The sequence below is a fragment of the Triticum dicoccoides genome, chromosome 2B (genome assembly GCF_002162155.2).
Source record: "Triticum dicoccoides isolate Atlit2015 ecotype Zavitan chromosome 2B, WEW_v2.0, whole genome shotgun sequence".
NCBI lineage: Eukaryota > Viridiplantae > Streptophyta > Magnoliopsida > Poales > Poaceae > Triticum > Triticum dicoccoides.
Genome location: NC_041383.1, coordinates 759,280,426 through 759,298,867, shown reverse-complemented (window position 1 = coordinate 759,298,867; position 18,442 = coordinate 759,280,426).

Below are 18,442 nucleotides of genomic sequence, written 5' to 3'. Positions count from 1 at the left end.
AGTGGGGGTGGCGTCGGGTGGGGATCTGGGGGATCGAGGGGAGGGTGGGTGGGTGGGTTAGGGTTTTTGACTCTCGGGAGAAGCTCCACCATTGGATGGATGTGTGATGGATGGCTCAGATTGCGTCCAATTTGGTGATCCGCGTGAAAGCTGTTCCTCGCGTCTCATTGGCCGGCTATATCACACTTGAATCTCAAAATTTTGGACCCAAAACTTTATTTTTTTAAACATAACAACGGCATAGTTTGTCAAAATGATCTCGTTTTTTTCATAAGTGTGCATCTTAGAATGGCAAACGATGCCATAGCTCGACGGCTTTTATTTTCTTTGCACAAAAAGATGATTTTCCATTTTTCGAGTGCATAAAAATATTTTTTTTGTGAAGAAGCTACCAAATATTTGTTCCAAAATAGCACAACTCCATTTTTCAAAAATATTAGACCACATTTTATGTAAAATTGACCAAATAGTTACATGTCAAAGGCTTTTGATCCACCTCTTATAAAAAAACAAATTTCATCCATTCAGTAGGAAGCGGGGAAAATTTGAACGAAAATTTGTTCAAATGATTTCATATTGTGCACAAGGGTGCATATTGGAATGGTAGACAGTGTTGCCTAACGAAGTTTTCATTTTCTTTGGACGAAAAAATCATTTTCCATTTTTCGAGTGCCCAAAATGAGTTTTTTTGTGAAGAACCTACCAAATAATTTTTGCAAATTTGGACCAAATCAATTTTCTAAAATACTAGGACATATTTAATGCACAATTGACAAAATGGTTGGGTGCAAAAAGTTTTGATCCACCACTGATGAAAAAGACAAATTTCTGCCATTTCAGCTAGAAGCGGGTCAAATTTGAACTGCGGCCGCCTCATAGTTTGCTATTTATTTTTCCAAAAAATCATTTTAGGTACAAAAGTATCTATTAAATCAGAGAAACACCAAAAAAATTCCAAGAGTCAACCACTAGCTAGGAACGGTCATTCCCGCCGTTTTGACTGCATTTTGAAACGGGCATAAAAAATTCAAAAAAAAATTCAAAAAAAATTCAAAAAAAATCAAAAAAATTAGAAAACCTTTGCATTGTGTCATTATATGTGGCCAAGTTACTAGGAAAAATAACAAACTTGTAATACGGAAATTATTTTTAAAAAGTGTTCTCAGAAATGAGCTATCACGTGTGGAGATCAATGACTTTCAAGCCAAATGATCAATCTTATGGCCACATTCATGGCATAGTTTGTTCAAATGATCTCATATTATGCACAAGGGTGAATATTGCAATGGCAAACAATGTTACCTAAGGAAGTTTTCATTTTCTTTGGCCGAAAAATTCATTTTCCATTTTTTGAGTGCCTCAAAGGAGGTTTTTTTGTGAAGGACCTCCAAATAATTGTTGTAAAATTGGACGAAATCATTTTTCTAAAATACTAGGCCATATTTAATGCACAATTTACCAAATGGTTGGGTGTAATAAGTTTTGATCCACCTTTGGTGAAAAAGACAAATTTTTGTCGATTTAGTTGGAAGCGGGTCAAATTTGAACTGCAGCTCCCTCATAGTTTGCTCTTTATTTTTTTCAAAAATCATTTCTAGGTACATAAGTATCTATTTAATCAGAGAAACACAAAAGGTTTTCAAAGATTCAACCACTAGCTAGGAACGGTCAAGCCCGCCGTTTTGACCGCATTTTGAAACGGGCATAAAAAATTCAAAAAAAATCAAAAAATTGGAAAACCTTCGCATTGTGTCATTATATGTGAACAAGTTTCCAGGAAAATTAATAAACTTGTAATACGGTAATTATTTTAAAAAAGTGTTCTGAGAAATGAGCTATCAAGTGTGAAGATTCATGGCTTTCAAGCCAAATGATCAATCTTATGGCCACATTCATGGCATAGTTTGTTCAAATGATCTCATATTGTGCACAAGGGTGCATCTTGGAATTCCAAACAATGTTGCCTAAGGTAGTTTTCATTTTCTTTGCACGGAAAATTCATTTTCCATTTTTCGAGTGCCCGAAATGAGTTTTTTTTGTGAAGGACCTACCATATATTTGTTGCAAAATTGGACCTAATCAATTTTATAAAATACTAGGCCATATTTAATGCACAATTGACAAAATGGTTGGGTGTCAAAATTTTTGATCCACCTTTGGTGAAAAAGACAAATTCCCGTCGATTCAGTTGGAAGCGGGTCAAATTTAAACTGCAGCCGCCTCATAGTTTGCTCTTTATTTTTTCCAAAAATCATTTCTAGGTTAATAAGTATCTAGTTAATCAAAAATACATGGTTTGATGGCGAGACATCGAGGTTTGGACTGTGGCTGAGGGCCCCAACTCTAGAGCGCGTAAGCTCACATGCCCGCCGCGTGGTCACCGCGTGACCGTGGCGTTGCCATGTGTTCTGGGCGGCCTAGGAATGTCTAGTGGGTTGGGCACTCCCCAGGTAGGCGCTAGGTAGAAAATAACAACATAAGATTCTCACGAGGAGACCGATCGATGCTCAAACATGAATAAGCAGCCAAGTGTTTGATTTGCGGTACAGGAAATGCACATGGCTAATGGGCGTGAGCTTTGGCTAAGGATGATCAGTTACTAAGAAGACCGTCTTCACAAATTTTCACCTCAAAAGGAGGAGCCTAGGTGGTACTTGCTTTGCAAAGTACCACACTAGACATAAATACGAATGTTGAAGCTGGGCTCAAAATAATGAATGGATTAAGCTAGCATTTGGTGGAGGATGGTTATTTGGGCATAGGAAAGCACTGTAGAATATGGATACCATTTGGACATGCCAAAGTGGTACTTCCTTCACAAAGTGCTGCTTTGAACATGATAGAAAAATGAATATTGTTGAGTTATTTTTGAACTAGGCAAGGAAGGTTTTTGACATATTTGATGAAGATATGATCCAAACAATTTATGACATTTTTTTGGGAATTTTTGGAACAACAGAAATATAGGTTGCTTCACAACCTAGGGCAAAAATTGACACATGGACATGACACATAGGCAAAACTGATGAGATGGTGCCTTGTCATCACAACCCACCACAATCTACAAGGCTATGACCATCTATTCGTTAACAACTAGAAATAAGGCAGCGGACCTGCACTGTTTGCTTTGTGACCATTTCGTGTAAGGAAATTACGACATTTCTGACCAAAATGATCGCAATGGTTTAGGGTTTGGAGCCCCCCGAACAGCTTTTGACCAATTGGTCTCAAATGGTCATAGATCTATGACCAATTCTTCCAGGGTCACTGACAGAAGGTCACTAGTTGACATATTTCTTGTAGTGTCATGGCTGAGGCCATGGCCCTCTTCACGGCGGGCGACTGCGTCGTGCCGCCGATGGCCCCGCCTTGCCCCATCAAGGCCGAGCCAGAGCAGGAGCCGACCACCATCTAGCGCTACTCATGGACCGGGCGAGTGCATGAGTGGGTCAGTGCTCCGCCAGTCTGGATGGGGGCGATGCCGGCGCAGGAGGCGGCATACCTCGAACAATGGCGCCAGCGACGCCTGGACGAGGAGCGCCGCCATGGCGAATACCTCGAGATGCTCGAGCGCGACGCCGAGGAGGAGCAGCGCGAGGCGGAGGAGGAGACACGCTGGGCCCAGGAAGCGGCGGCGCAGGCAACAACGACACACGCAGCAGCAGTGGCGGCACAACCCACGCCCGACATCAACGCCGTCTGGAACACGACGTTCCCCTGGGCCGGCCCTGTGCCGATGCTCATCGACCTCACTGCCCCGACGACGACGACGAGGATGCCTAGGGCAGCGCGCCGCCTCGTAGTTAGCTTTTTTTTATGTTTAGATGTGGATGCGTGGACTATCACCGGCCTTCGTGGTCGACTTTAATGTTTAATTAAAGTTTGTTTTAATTTTCAAAATGTTTGCATTTTTTCCCGTGCTGTCAAAATAGGTCGGGCCAGCGTGGGGCGGATGCGCCGACTCAAACGTGGAAGCGGACGTTGATGTCCGCCGGGCCGACCCAAAGGACAAAAAACGGATAAATCTACCGTCCGTTTGGATCGGCACGTTGGAGTTGCTCTAACTTATTTAGTCTATTGTCTTAAAAAAGATGGTCCTCTTTTTTTGACATGATTAAATAGGTGTTCCAGGCCGCAGTCACTCACGCATGCTGCGATGAAGAGTAGCAGAGGTATCACGCGTGATTTTTCTTTTCTACTTTTACCACGTCCGTCCACGCACCCGGTCAAAAGTCAAAACAAATTAACTTTACATAAAAAGTTGTGTACCAGTTCGCTTGAAAAAGTTCATTCTGTCTCTTCCAGCCAAATATATTTGATTAAATAACCAAGCAATTAGATCGCCCATTTTCTTTCGTTGTTGTAGTTGACGATGCATGCAACTTGACAGAAGATCAAAAGCATTGCAGGTTACCATGCAGCCACGTATGGATGGGCAAACCCACCGAGCCAATAGGTAGCTATGCATTGCAGGTTCGATTAGATCATGTTTAATTATAATCCATTTCCTCTGTAAATTATTATATAAAACATTTTAGATCAGCATGGAGATTCATTATACACTTTATACATTTTAAAGAAAGGGTATTTTTTTCAAGGAATAGTTTACTTTCTTTGTCTCATAATATAAAAGCGTCTTGGCATTAGTGTAGTGTCAAAAACGTTCTTATATTATGCAACGGATGCAGAACACCTTAGTACATTAACTAAGCTGCTATACACGAATTACCGGGTCAAGTAGTACGTTGCTGCTTAATTACCCGGATTAGCTCAGCACCTTTGTCAGCGAAAAAGATGGAGAAAGTTTCTATCGCATTCGTGAGTGCGTGCGTCTGCATATAGGCAAGGTAAACGACGTAGGTTATCTTCCATCGATACAGTGTTACCTGGCTACCAAGTCATACTCAAGTGAAGAAGAAGCCATAATATTTGTACAGCTCCGGTTCGTCGCGTGCACCTAACTAAATGACATTTTAGTTCAACTCCTGTTCAGGTATTTTAGTCGGTTGATTAATTCTGACTGTCGCCCATATTTCATCTCCGATAAACCACCCAACTCATCGACGTGTTGCCAACTCATCAATCATCACACGACCTTATCTCCCACACACGCAATCTTCTACCCCCTCGCTCCTGAAGAGTAGATCTTGTGCTCCGATCATGTTGTCTATATTTTCAAAAAACCAAAACTGAGTTGAAATTTTCAAAAACATCCAAAAATAAAGTGTATAGATATTAGAGTGAATCATGTGCTAATTATTTACTCCATCCGATCCAAATTAATTGCCGCGGTTTTGGTACAACTTTAGAGTTGTACTAAAGTTGCGACAATTAATTTTGATCAGAGGGAATATAATTTATTTATTTATTTGTGATCTGCTTGAGAAAAAGACCCAGGAAGCTAGAAATAAATAAATAATGAAAATATGTTCGAATTTGCTATTCTTGCATACTGTCCGTTCGTCATACCAACAGTAACCTCGATAGACGGAAGTACCAAGGGGATTCACACAAGGGGATTACCCAGGTTCGGCCATCACAATGAAGGTAAAACAATACTCCTGCTTGGATGTACCAATGGAGCTAGTCTCATATGAGATTAATGGTATTGTGTATGGTGGGTGAGATCGCAAGGATCACATAGGTATATTGAGATTTGATGATCTATGATCTAGCCCTAGCTTACGTATATATGGGGACCAGGAGAGGATTTACAAAGTTGTAGGTCGATTGCTATCGACGAGGATCTTCCATGACCTCCAAACTCCTTGACTTGACCGCCAAGTAGACGTGCGTCCTGGTGAGGCCAGGGGCTGAGTAACAGGTCATTGAATGCAACAAGTCATGTTGGGCCGAGTCTAGGTGTAGCGACCAGACCTCAAACAGTCCGATCTCTATGCATCAGTGTCATCCCTGGATCAGTAATGCTGACATGCACAGTACTTGAAGGATTTATAACAGAGTAGCAATCACACACTTATTACATCGAATGTCTTCAAAGAGAAACTTATTACAATAAATATGGCTTAAGGCCATCTAATAACGATAACAGCGGAAGGCTTGAAAGATAAGTGAGTCCATCAACTCCAACGGCATCACTGAGTATAGAACCACGATCCTAAAGCATCTTACTCGTCGTCTGAAAAGTCTGCAACATGAACGTTGCAGCCCAAAAATGGGTCAGCACATGGAATATGTTGGCAAAGTAACACATAGAGAAAAATGAAAGAGTAAAGCTATACTACATGCATATATGGCTTGGTGGATAGATCTATGTGTTGGGGAACGTAGTAATTTCAAAAAAAAATCCTACGCACACGCAAGATCATGGTGACGTATAGCAATGAGAGGGGAGAGTGTTGTCTACATACCCTTGTAGACCGTAAGCGGAAGCGTTAACAGAACGCGATTGATGTAGTCGTACGTCTTCACGGCCCGACCGATCAAGCACCGAAACTACGACACCTCCGAGTTCTAGCACACGTTCAGCTCGATGACGTCCCTCGAACTCCGATCCAGCCGAGTGTCGAGGGAGAGTTCCGTCAGCACGACGGCGTGGTGATGATCTTGATGTTCTACCGTCGCAGGGCTTCGCCTCAGCACCGCTACGATATTATCGTGGTGGACTATGGTGGAGGGGGGCACCGCACACGGCTAAGAGATCCAAGGGATCAATTGTTGTGTCTTTGGTGCTAGCCCTGCCCCTCTATTTATATGTTGAGCCCCGGGGTCGAAACTTGGAGCAAAAGCCTCCTCAAATTCGGTTTTGCCCGAAAGGCAAGAGTCCCACTCGGGCTCCAGGACCAAACGCCACAATCCTTGGCGTCTGCCCCACACGCCATGGGCCTCGGCGTCTGGCCCAGGGCTAGACGCCAGGGTCTCCGGCGTTTGGCCCCCTGGCCTCCGCAAAACCCCTTTTGCACCGACCTAAAGCCTCATGGGCTTGACCCCTTGGCCTAACCATATCATCCAATATATGAATCTTTACGTCTCGACCATTTCGAGACTCCTCGTCATGTCCCCTATCTCATCCGGGACTCCGAACTCCTTCGGTACATCAAAACATGTAAACTCATAATAAAACTGTCATCGAAACCTTAAGCGTGCGGACCCTACGGGTTCGAGAACAATGTAGACATGACTGAAACACGTTTCCGGTCAATAACCAATAGCAGAACCTGGATGCTCATATTGGCTCCCACATACGTTCTTCCCTTTGTCATCGGTATGTTACTTGCCCGAGATTCGATCGTCGGTATCTTAATACCTAGTTCAATCTCGTTACCGGCAAGTCTCTTTACTCGTTCCGTAATACATCATCTCACAACTAACTCATTAGTTGTAATGCTTGCAAGGCTTAAGTGATGTGTATTACCGAGAGGGCCCAGAGATACCTCTCCGACAATCGGAGTGACAAAACCTAGTCTCGAAATACGCCAACCCAACATGTACCTTCGGAGACACCTGTAGTACTCCTTTATAATCACCCAGTTACGTTGTGACGTTTGGTAGCACCCAAAGTGTTCTTCCGGTAAACGGGAGTTGCATAATCTCATAGTTACAGGAACATGTATAAGTCATGAAGAAAGCAATAGCAATATACTAAACGATCAAGTGCTAGGCTAACGGAATGGGTCATGTCAATCACATCATTCTCCTAATGATGTGATCTCGTTAATCAAATGACAACTCATGTCTATGGTTAGGAAACATAACCATCTTCGATTAACGAGCTAGTCAAGTAGAGGCATACTAGTGACACTCTTATTTGTCTATGTATTCACACATGTGTTATGTTTCTGGTTAATACAATTCTAGCATGAATAATAAACATTTATCATGATATGAGGAAATAAATAATAACTTTATTATTGCCTCTAGGGCATATTTCCTTCAGTCTTCCACTTGCACTAGAGTCAATAATCTAGTTCACATCGCCATGTGATTTAACACCAATATTCATATCTGTATATGATTAACACCCATAGTTCACATCGTCATGTGATGAACACCCAAAGGGTTTACTAGAGTCAATAATCTAGTTCACATCGCTATGTGATTAACACCCAAAGAGTACTAAGGTGTGATCATGTTTTGCTCGTGAGAGAAGCTTAGTCAACGGGTCTGTCACATTCAGAGCCGTATGTATTTTGCAAATATTCTATGTCTACAATGCTCTGCACGGAGCTACTCTAGCTAATTGCTCCCACTTCTAATATGTATCCAGATTAAGATTTAAAGTCATTTGGACTAGTGCCAAAACTTACATCGACGTAACCCTTTACGACGAACCTTTTTGTCACCTCCATAATCGAGAAATATATCTTTATTCCACTAAGGATAATTTTGACCAATGTCCAGTGATCTACTCTTAGATCAAAATTGTATTCCTTTGCCAAACTCAGAGCAAGGTATACAATAGGTCTGGTCCATAGCATGGCATACTTTTATAGAACCTATGACTGATGCATAGGGAATGACTTTCATTCTCTTTCTATTTTCTGCTGTGGTCGGGATTTGAGTCTTACTCAATTTCATACCTTTGCAACATAGGCAAGAACTCTTTCTTTGACTGTTCCATTTTGAACTATTTCAAAATCTTGTCAAGGTATGTACTCATTGAAAATCTTATCAAGCGTCTTGATCTATCTCAATAGATCTTGATGCTCAATATGTAAGTAGCTTTACAAAGGTCTTTCTTTGAAAAAACTCCTTTCAAACACTCCTTTATGCTTTGCAGAATAATTCTACATTATTTCCGATCAACAATATGTCATTCACATATACTTATCAGAAATGTTGTAGTGCTCCCACTCACTTTCTTGTAAATACAGGCTTCACCGTAAGTCTGTATAAAACTATATGCTTTGATCAACTTATCAAGCGTATATTCCAACTCCGAGATGCTTGCACCAGTCCATAGATGGATTGCTGGAGCTTGCACATTTTGTTAGCACCTTTAGGATTGACAAAACCTTCTGGTTGCATCATATACAACTCTTCTTTAAGAAAACCATTAAGGAATGCGGTTTTGACATCCATTTGCCAGATTTCATAAAATGTGGCAATTGCTAACATGATTCGGACAGACTTAAGCATCGCTACAGTTGAGAAAATCTCATTGTAGTCAACACCTTGAACTTGTCGAAAAACCTTTTTGCGACAAGTCGAGCTTTTGTAGATAGTAACACTACTATCAGTGTCCGTCTTCCTCTTGAAAATCCATTTATTTAACATGGCTTGCTGATCATCGAGCAAGTCAATCAAAGTCCATACTTTGTTCTCATACATGGATCATATCTCAGATTTTATGGCCTCAAGCCATTTCGTGGAATCTGGGCTCATCATCGCTTCCTCATAGTTCGTAGGTTCTTCATGGTCTAGTAACATGATTTCCAGAACATGATTACTGTACCACTCTGGTGCGGATCTTACTCTGGAAGACCTACAAGGTTTGGTAGCAACTTGATCTGAAGTTTCATGATCATCATCATTAACTTCCTCACTAATTGGTGTAGGAATCACTGGAACTGATTTCTGTGATGAACTACTTTCCAATAAGGGAGAAGGTACAATTACCTCATCAAGTTCTACTTTCCTCCCACTCACTTCTTTCAAGAGAAAATTCTTCTCTAGAAAGGATCCATCTTAGCAACGAATAACTTGCCTTCGGATCTGTAATAGAAGGTGTACCCAATAGTTACCTTTGGGTATTCTATGAAGACGCACTTCTCCAATTTGGGTTCGAGCTTATCAGGTTGAAACTTTTTTTCACATAAGCATCGCAGCCCCAAAATTTAAGAAACGACAACTTGGGTTTCTTGCTAAACCACAGTTCATATGGTGTCGTCTCAACGGATTTAGATGGTGCCCTTTTAACATGAATGCAGCTGTCTCTAATGCATAACCCCAACACAATAGTGGTAAATCAGTAAGAGACATCATAGATCACACCATATCTAGTAAAGTACGATTACGACGTTCGGACACACCATTACATTGTGGTGTTCCAGGTGGCGTGAGTTGCAAAACTATTTCACATTGTTTCAAATGAAGACCAAACTCATAACTCAAATATTCGTCTCCACAATCAGATCATAGAAACTTTATTTTTCTTGTTATGATGATTTTCCACTTCACTCTGAAATTCTTTGAACTTTTCAAATGTTTCAGACCTGTGTTTCATCAAGTAGATATACCCATATCTGCTCAAATCATCTTGTGAAGGTCAGAAAATAATGATACCCGCCACGAGCCTTAATACTTATTGGTCTGCATACATCAATATGTATTATTTCCAATAAGTCAGTAGCTCGTTCCATTGTTCCGGAGAATGGAGTTTTTGTCATCTTTCCCATGAGGCATGGTTCGCAAGCATCAAGTGATTCATAATCAAGTGATTCCAAAATCCCATTAGCATGGAGTTTCTTCATGCGCTTTACACCAATATGACCTAAACGGCAGTGCCACTAATAGGTTGCACTATCATTATTAACTTTGCATCTTTTGGCATCAATATTATGAATATGTGTATCACTACGATCGAGATCCAACAAACTATTTTCATTGGGTGTATGACCATTGAAGGTTTTATTCATGTAAATAGAACAAACTATTTTCATTGGGAAAGTCATTTTATTCCCTCTCTCATATTTATATAATTGAAATAATTGAAGATAAAATAAATAAAATCAAATGATGCTACTTCCAAAATTTGAGAAAACTCAAATATGGAAATATCGAAATCCCTAACTCTCTCCATGGGTCCTTGAGTTGCGTAGAATTTCTAGGACCGAAACAAAATGCATTAAATATGATATGCAATAATGATCTATTTGTATAACATTCCAAATTGAAAATTTGGGATGTTACAAACCTACCCCCCTTAAGATGAATCTCTCCCTCGAGATTCGGGTTGGCTAGAGAATAGGTGAGGGTGGTCCTTCAGCAAATCTTCCTCTCGCTCCCAGGTGGCCTCATCCTCGGTGTGGTGGCTCCACTGAACTTTGCAAAACTTGATAACTTTGTTGCGGGTGACTCGGCTGGCATACTCAAGAATCTTGACTGGTTTCTCCTCATAAGTCAAATCACTGTCCAACTGAATCGCCTCTAGCGGCACGGTATCTCTTAGCGGCATATCAGCCATCTCTGTGTGGCACCTCTTCAACTGGGAAACGTGAAACACGTCGTGAACTCCTGACAATTCCTCAGGCAATTCCAACTTGTAGGCAACCTCTCCTATACGTTCCAAAACTTTGTATGGTCCCACAAAACGTGGCGCTAACTTTCCTTTAACACCAAAACGCTTAACTCCTCGAAGTGGAGATACCCGAAGGTAAACTCTATCCCCAACTTCGTAAACTGTCTCCTTGCGTTTTGCATCAGCATAGCTTTTCTGCCTAGACTAGGCTACCTTGAGCCTGTCGTGAATCAACTTCACTTTCCGTTCAGACTCCTTAATCAAATCTGGTCCAAACAACTGACGGTCTCCAACTTCGTCCCAAGACAACGGGGTTCTGCACCTCCTTCCGTATAAGGCTTCGAAAGGGGCCATCTTTAAACTGGATTGATAACTGTTGTTGTAAGAGAACTCTGCATACGGAAAATTGTCATCCCAACTAGATCCATAATCTAGCGCACAAGCTCTCAGCATGTCCTCTAAAATCTGATTGACTCTTTCGATCTGTCCATCTGTCTGCGGATGAAAAGTGGTACTGAACTCTAGCCTGGTACCCAAGGTTTCGTGCAACTGATTCCAGAACTTTGAGGTGAATTGGGTTCCTCTATCTAATACAATGCTCCTTGGAACTCGATGCAGACATATGATCCTGGTCATGTAAATCTTGGCCAATTTGGCACTGGTGTAAGTAGTCTTCACTGGGATGAAATGAGCTACCTTCGTCAAACGATAGACTACCACCCAAATCGAGTGATAGCCTGAATGAGTCTTGGGCCATCCCGTAATAAAATCCATGCCTAGCTTATCCCACTTACATTCGAGTATCGACAATGGTTGCAACAATCCTGCTGGCTTCTGATGCTCTGCCTTTACCCTCTGACATACATCACAAACTGCTACATACTCGGCAATGTCCTTCTTCATTCCGATCCACCAGAAAGTCTCCTTCAAATCCAAGTACATCTTGGTATTCCCTGGGTGAATTGAATATGGCGAATCATGGGCCTCTTGCAAAATCAACTTCCTGATCTCAGGGTCATTGGGTACATAAACGCGGTCCTCAAACCAGAGGGTATCGTGCTCATCCTCACGAAATCCCTTGGCTTTTCCCTTGCTCAACCTCTCCTTTATCTCTGCAATCTCCTTATCGGTCTTTTGAGCTTCTCTGATCTTATCCATCAAAGTCGACTGAATTTCCAATGTTGCTACATAGCCTCTCGGAACTATCTCCAAACATAGCTCGCAAAAGTCCTCGGCTAACTCCTTTGGCAGTCCTGCAGTCATGAGTGTATTAACATGGCTCTTACGGCTCAACGCGTCGGCTACTATGTTAGCCTTTCCGGGGTGATACTGCAATCTCATATCATAATCCTTGATGAGTTCCAACCATCTCCTTTGCCTGAGGTTTAACTCTTTTTGCGTGAAGATGTACTTCAAACTCTTGTGATCCGTGTACACCTCACAATGATTTCCGATAAGAAAATGTCTCCACGTCTTCAATGCATGCACTACGGCTGCTAACTCCGAATCATGTGTGGCATAATTCAATTCATGAGGTTTAAGCTATCGTGACGCATACGAAACAACTCTTCCTTCCTGCATAAGTACTGCTCCAAGTCCTCGACGTGAAGCATCGCAATACACCTCATAATCCTTAGTCGGATCTGGCAGAATCAACACTGGTGAGGTAACTAGACGTTTCTTCAATTCCTGGAAACTGACCTCACATTCCTCAGTCCAATTGAACTTGGTATCCTTCTTCAACAACTCCGTCATGGGCTTTGCAATCCTTGAAAAATTCTCAATGAATCTCCGGTAGTATCCTGCCAGTCTAAGAAAACTTCTGATCTCCCCAACTGTCGTTGGTGCTTCCCAATTAGTCACGGTGACAACCTTGGTGGGGTCTTCTACTATACCCTCTCCGGATATAACATGTCCGGGGAATCCAACTTCCTTCAACCAGAACTCACATTTGCTAAACTTGGCATATAACTGGTGTTCTCTGAGCTTCTCCAATACCAAACGCAAGTTCTCCTTATGATCCTCTTCGTTCTTCGAGTAGACCAAGATGTCATCAATGAACACCACGACGAACTTATCCAGAAACTCCATAAATACTTTGTTCATCATGTTCATGAAATATGCAGGTGCGTTAGTCAGACCAAATGACATAACAGTATACTCATACAACCCATACCTAGTGGTAAAAGCTATCTTGGGTATATCCTGCTCTCGAATCTTCAACTGATGGTATCCTGATCGCAAATCGATCTTGGAAAACACCTTTGCTCCTTGTAGTCAGTCAAACAAATCATTGATCATTGGCAGTGGGTACTTATTCTTGATGGTTACCGCATTTAATCCTCGATAATAAACAACCATCCTTAACGATCCGTCCTTCTTCTCCACTAGAAGTACTGGTGATCCCCAAGGTGAAGAACTTGGGCGAATGTATCCTTTATCCAGTAACTCCTTAATCTGACTTTTAATCTCCTCCAAATCTTTTGTGGGCATCCTGTATCGTCTCTTGGATATTGGCCCTGTGCCTGGCAAAAGCTCGATCAAAAACTCAATGTCTCTGTCTGGTGGCATGCCTAGCAACTCCTCTGGAAATACATCCAGAAAATCCTTCACTACGAGTACTTCCTCCTGCACAACTCATGATAAGGAATTTACGTGCATCCTCCTCGGCTCATGCCTTGATACATACCTTATCCTTTACCCTTCTGGGGTAGTAAGCAGAATCGACTTACTGGCGCAATCAATGTTTCCTCCATACATTGATAGCCAATCCATACCCAGAATCACATCCAAACATTGGGATTCCAAAATGATTAAATCCGAGGGGAAAACATGCTTGCCTATACCCAACGGAACTTGAAAACATCCTTGTCTGGCCATATACTCTGCTCCTGGTGAGGTTACTAGCATGGGTGTTTTTAGAACCCTAGTGGGCAGTCTATACTTATCCACAAATCCCCTTGATATGTATGAATGCGATGCACCAGTATCAAAAAGAACGAGTGCAGTAAATGACTTAACCAAGAACTTACCTATTACTGCATCTGGCTGAGCTTCAACCTCCTCCACACTAATGTGGTTCACTTGTCCTCTGTTGGAAGGGTTCGGCTTCTTCCTGGAGCTTCCATTGCCATTCCCAGTCTGGCCTTCAGGACATTCATTGGTGTAATGTCTGGTCTTCTGGCACTTAAAACAAGTGACTTGACTCAGATCTTTCTTGGCTAGTGTTGAGGGGTTGGTACGGTTCTGGCTACTACTTCCTCCATTCCCGGTACCATTTTTGTGTCCATTGTGATTGTGCGAGCTACCTCCTCCATGGATATGCTAAAACTGTCCTCCTGACTTTGGAGTAAAACGGGGCTTCTACTGAGCTCCAGAATTGTACTTCCCTTGTCCATACTTCCTCTTACGGTTTTCAATCTGCTGCTGCTTCCCTTCAATCATGAGAGCATGGTCTACCAACTCCTGGTAGTTGTTGAAACTTGGTACCAACAACTGCATGCTCAGCTCATCATTCAGCCCTTCCAGAAACTTCTCTTGCTTAGCTGCATCCGTAGCAACGTCATCTGGGGCATAACGTGCTAGCTTACTGAAATCATCCACATACTGGCCAACTAATCTTCCTCCCTGGTGCAAGTTGCGAAACTCACGCTTCTTCATGGCCATAGCTCCTGCTGAAACATGGGAAGTACGAAAAGCCTGCTGAAACTGATCCCATGTGACAGTGTCTGCTAGATAAGTGGCTGTGAAATTCTCCCACCATGATGCTGCGGGTCCCTCAAGCTGATGTGCGGCAAATCGCACCTTCTCCGCATCTGTGCATCCTACAGTGATCAACTCCCTGGCTGTCTTGCAAAGCCAATCATCTGCAACAATTGGCTCGGTGCTGGAGAACACGGCGGATTTAGTCTAAGAAAACGGGTTAAGTGATCAACAGGTGGTGGTGGTGGATTGTTGTTGTTGTTGTTCCCTGATTCTGATTCTGGACTAGTTTCTGCATCAGCTGCTGGATCAACTGGGTGAGTTCCGGTGAGAAAGCAAATCCGTTGTCACGTCTCGGAGGCATCTGAGGGTTTAGAAAAGACGAGAATACAGAATAGAATGAGGTCTAGAGGGAAAACACTACCCATATGCACATGAGGCAAATTGCAATCAAAACACTTCATTCAAACAAGCAAGGGCAAACAACGGTCTATCTACCGTTACAAAGTGCTCAGACTATAATAGATACATGGAGGGAAATTCTACTACTTTATGGTGGTCTACTAGAAAAACTGCTCCGATGAAGACTCCATGATATCTGCTCCAGCTTCATCAACATAGTCATCATCACTATCATCCGGGTCCGAGTCGGTATCGTCGATGATGATGTAATTCTCGGGGCAAGTGCGATCTTCGTCTTCTCCAGTTACTGGAAATCCCATGAACACTCTTAGCTTCTTCTTCAGATTATCATTCTTCTCGACTAGAGTTGATATTTCCTCCTCATATACATCGCGTGTAGACTTGAGTTCTTCTTCCAGTTCCATGATCTTGGTCATGGCTTTCTTCAAATCCATCATACCTGCACACATCTAGTTCTCCTGGCGTCGAATGTGCTGGTTTAACTCCTGGATGAAAGCTGCAACTGATCTGTCTTTCCTGGTGTTGACCATCTCCCATTGCTCATCTCGGCGCCCACAAATCTGGTAGGTAGTATCCTTAAGCTCCTTGTGATAAACTTCTCCAATGCGTCCCATGGTGATGTGAGCTGCCATGCTCTTCCCTAAACTCCAGGTTGGTGCATCAAAGGAAAACTCTATAGGCTCAGTGAGTGGCATGAACGTCTGTCCTGGAACTTGAACTTGAATCATCCAGCGCTCCTCTTCAGGTAAGGTGGCGTTGTAGGTTCCGGTGAAGCTTGGTACTCCGATCTTCAAGTACTTGGTTACTTCCTTCAGGTGTCGTCCAAAGGGTGTATCTTCATCCGGTTGCATTGTTAGGACCCCGACTCGATGACACATCGATCTAGCCTGTAACACCTCATATCACTTTGCGGCCTCACGCATGGTATCCCCACGGGTGTCGCCTTACCTTTGCCCGGGACCGTTTGCGCCTTTTGGCTCACGTATATGATAGTGTCGCTAGCATCCATATGTTAAGGAGCCCGGGCTGACATGACTAGTTGTAAACCCAAAGTGGCACAGACTTACAGGGACAGGCATCCATGACCCAGCTTCGAACGTGTCGGTCATCAGCAAGAGGGTCCGGGCTGTAGCACTGGGCTAGCAGGACTCCGGTAAACCGGGCTGTAGCGGGCTAACGGGACTCCGGTACTCAATGCGTGACATTTCCCCGAAGGGACAGACACCGGAACGAAGAAGGACACATGCCGGCCAGCCTAAGTGTTCCAGAGCAGTAGCAAGCTACCATGGCTCAGTGGTAACACTAGGAGACATTTCCCAGTAAGAGAGGCTACTAAAGATAAACAACTAGATAGTCAGATCCCACACATACCAAGCATTTCAATAACATACACAGTATGCTCGATATGTGCAAATATAACATGGCATCACAACATGACTCTACGACACAAGTACTTTATTTAAGGCTCAGGGAGCCATACATAATCATACACACAGGTACGGGTCACACGACCCAGCATTCAAGTCATACAGTCATACAAACCAGCAGCGGAAGTAACTTGTCTGAGTACAGACAACTAGTAAAATAAAAGAGGCTTGGAAAGCCTAGCTATACTACGTGGTCCTTCACAAGCTCAGGATCACCACCTGGGCCTTAGCCTACTCATTGATGTCAACGTCTACGTAGAACCCATCAGAAGGGGTTGCAGCGTCTTCTGTAAAAATGTAAATTATAGCAACATGAGTACAAAGGTACTCAGCAAGACTTACATCAGATCCTACATACATGCATATTATCAAGAAGGGTTGGTGGAGTTGTTGCAGCAAGCCAGCTTTGACTCTTGGCTAGGCTAACCTACGAGACTCCAACTTGAAATGGTTTTGCGTACACGAGTCCACTACTCACCACTTCAATACACTACCGAGGATCCACCTCCGTCTTCCTACGGAAGAGCCATCCTCGGCACTCACACTTATCTTGAGGCTTTCAGTAGTTTCCATTTACTTGTCTATGAACTGTATAGGCAACCAAGTAGTCCTTTACCGCGGACGCGGCTATTCGAATAGATCATGATAACCCTGCAGGGGTGTACTTCTTCATACATGTTTCCACCACTTAGCGTCTGCACACGACATGTGCTCGGCAGACTTCAAGCGAAAGCCGACGTGGGTGTAGACCACGACCTACCTAAACACCTAAGTCTCTAGTCCAGGTTTATCGCCTATCCAGGTTCCATCCGCAGGGAGTCCGGCCGAGGTTTCCCATACGGCCCCGAACGATGTGAACAGGGTTCCCGAGATACCTAACGGGTATTCGGTACACCGTGCCACGTACCTACCGCATCACAGCCCACCCCTACGGTCAGCACTGTCCACGGCCTCCAGTAGGCTACAAACACCAGAAACTACTTGCAACTCCTGGACAGAGAACTAGGGTGGATAAGAAGTCGAGCAGGGTCATATTTCAGGGCCCAATGCATGGTAGTAGCTATATCTTAAATCACACATACAGATCTCAGTGCTTAATGTCGGTTTCAATGAAACAACCCACCATGTACTCCTACATGGCCTCTCATCGATACCTTTACCAAATCGTGTTTACCACACCATTCTCATTACCGACATAATCATTTCACTCTAGCCCATCACCCAGATGAACCAGACCTGACACGACTCTAAGCATAGCAGGCATAGCAAGGTAGGAACAACACATACATATGGCTCAATCAACTCCTACACATGCTAGTGGGTTTCATCTAGTTACTGTGGCAATGACAGGTCATGCAGAGGAAATGGGTTCAACTACCGTAGCACACAACAGTTTGAAACGCGTTGTCTTAATGCAATAAAAGAGAGCAGGAGCGATAACATGGGATTGTATCGATATGATCAAATGGTTGGTTGCTTGCCTGATGATTCGATGCACTGATACGGTTCTTCGTTAGGGTAATCACGGTACTCCTCAGAGGCAGGACCTGCCGCAAAGAACACCGATACACAACCATCACCAAACAATGTGCAACAATATGATGCATGCATGAAACATGGCAATATGAGTGAGTTGGGCTAATGCAACTAGGACCAGAAGGGTTTGAACCAATTTGAATCAAAGATTCAA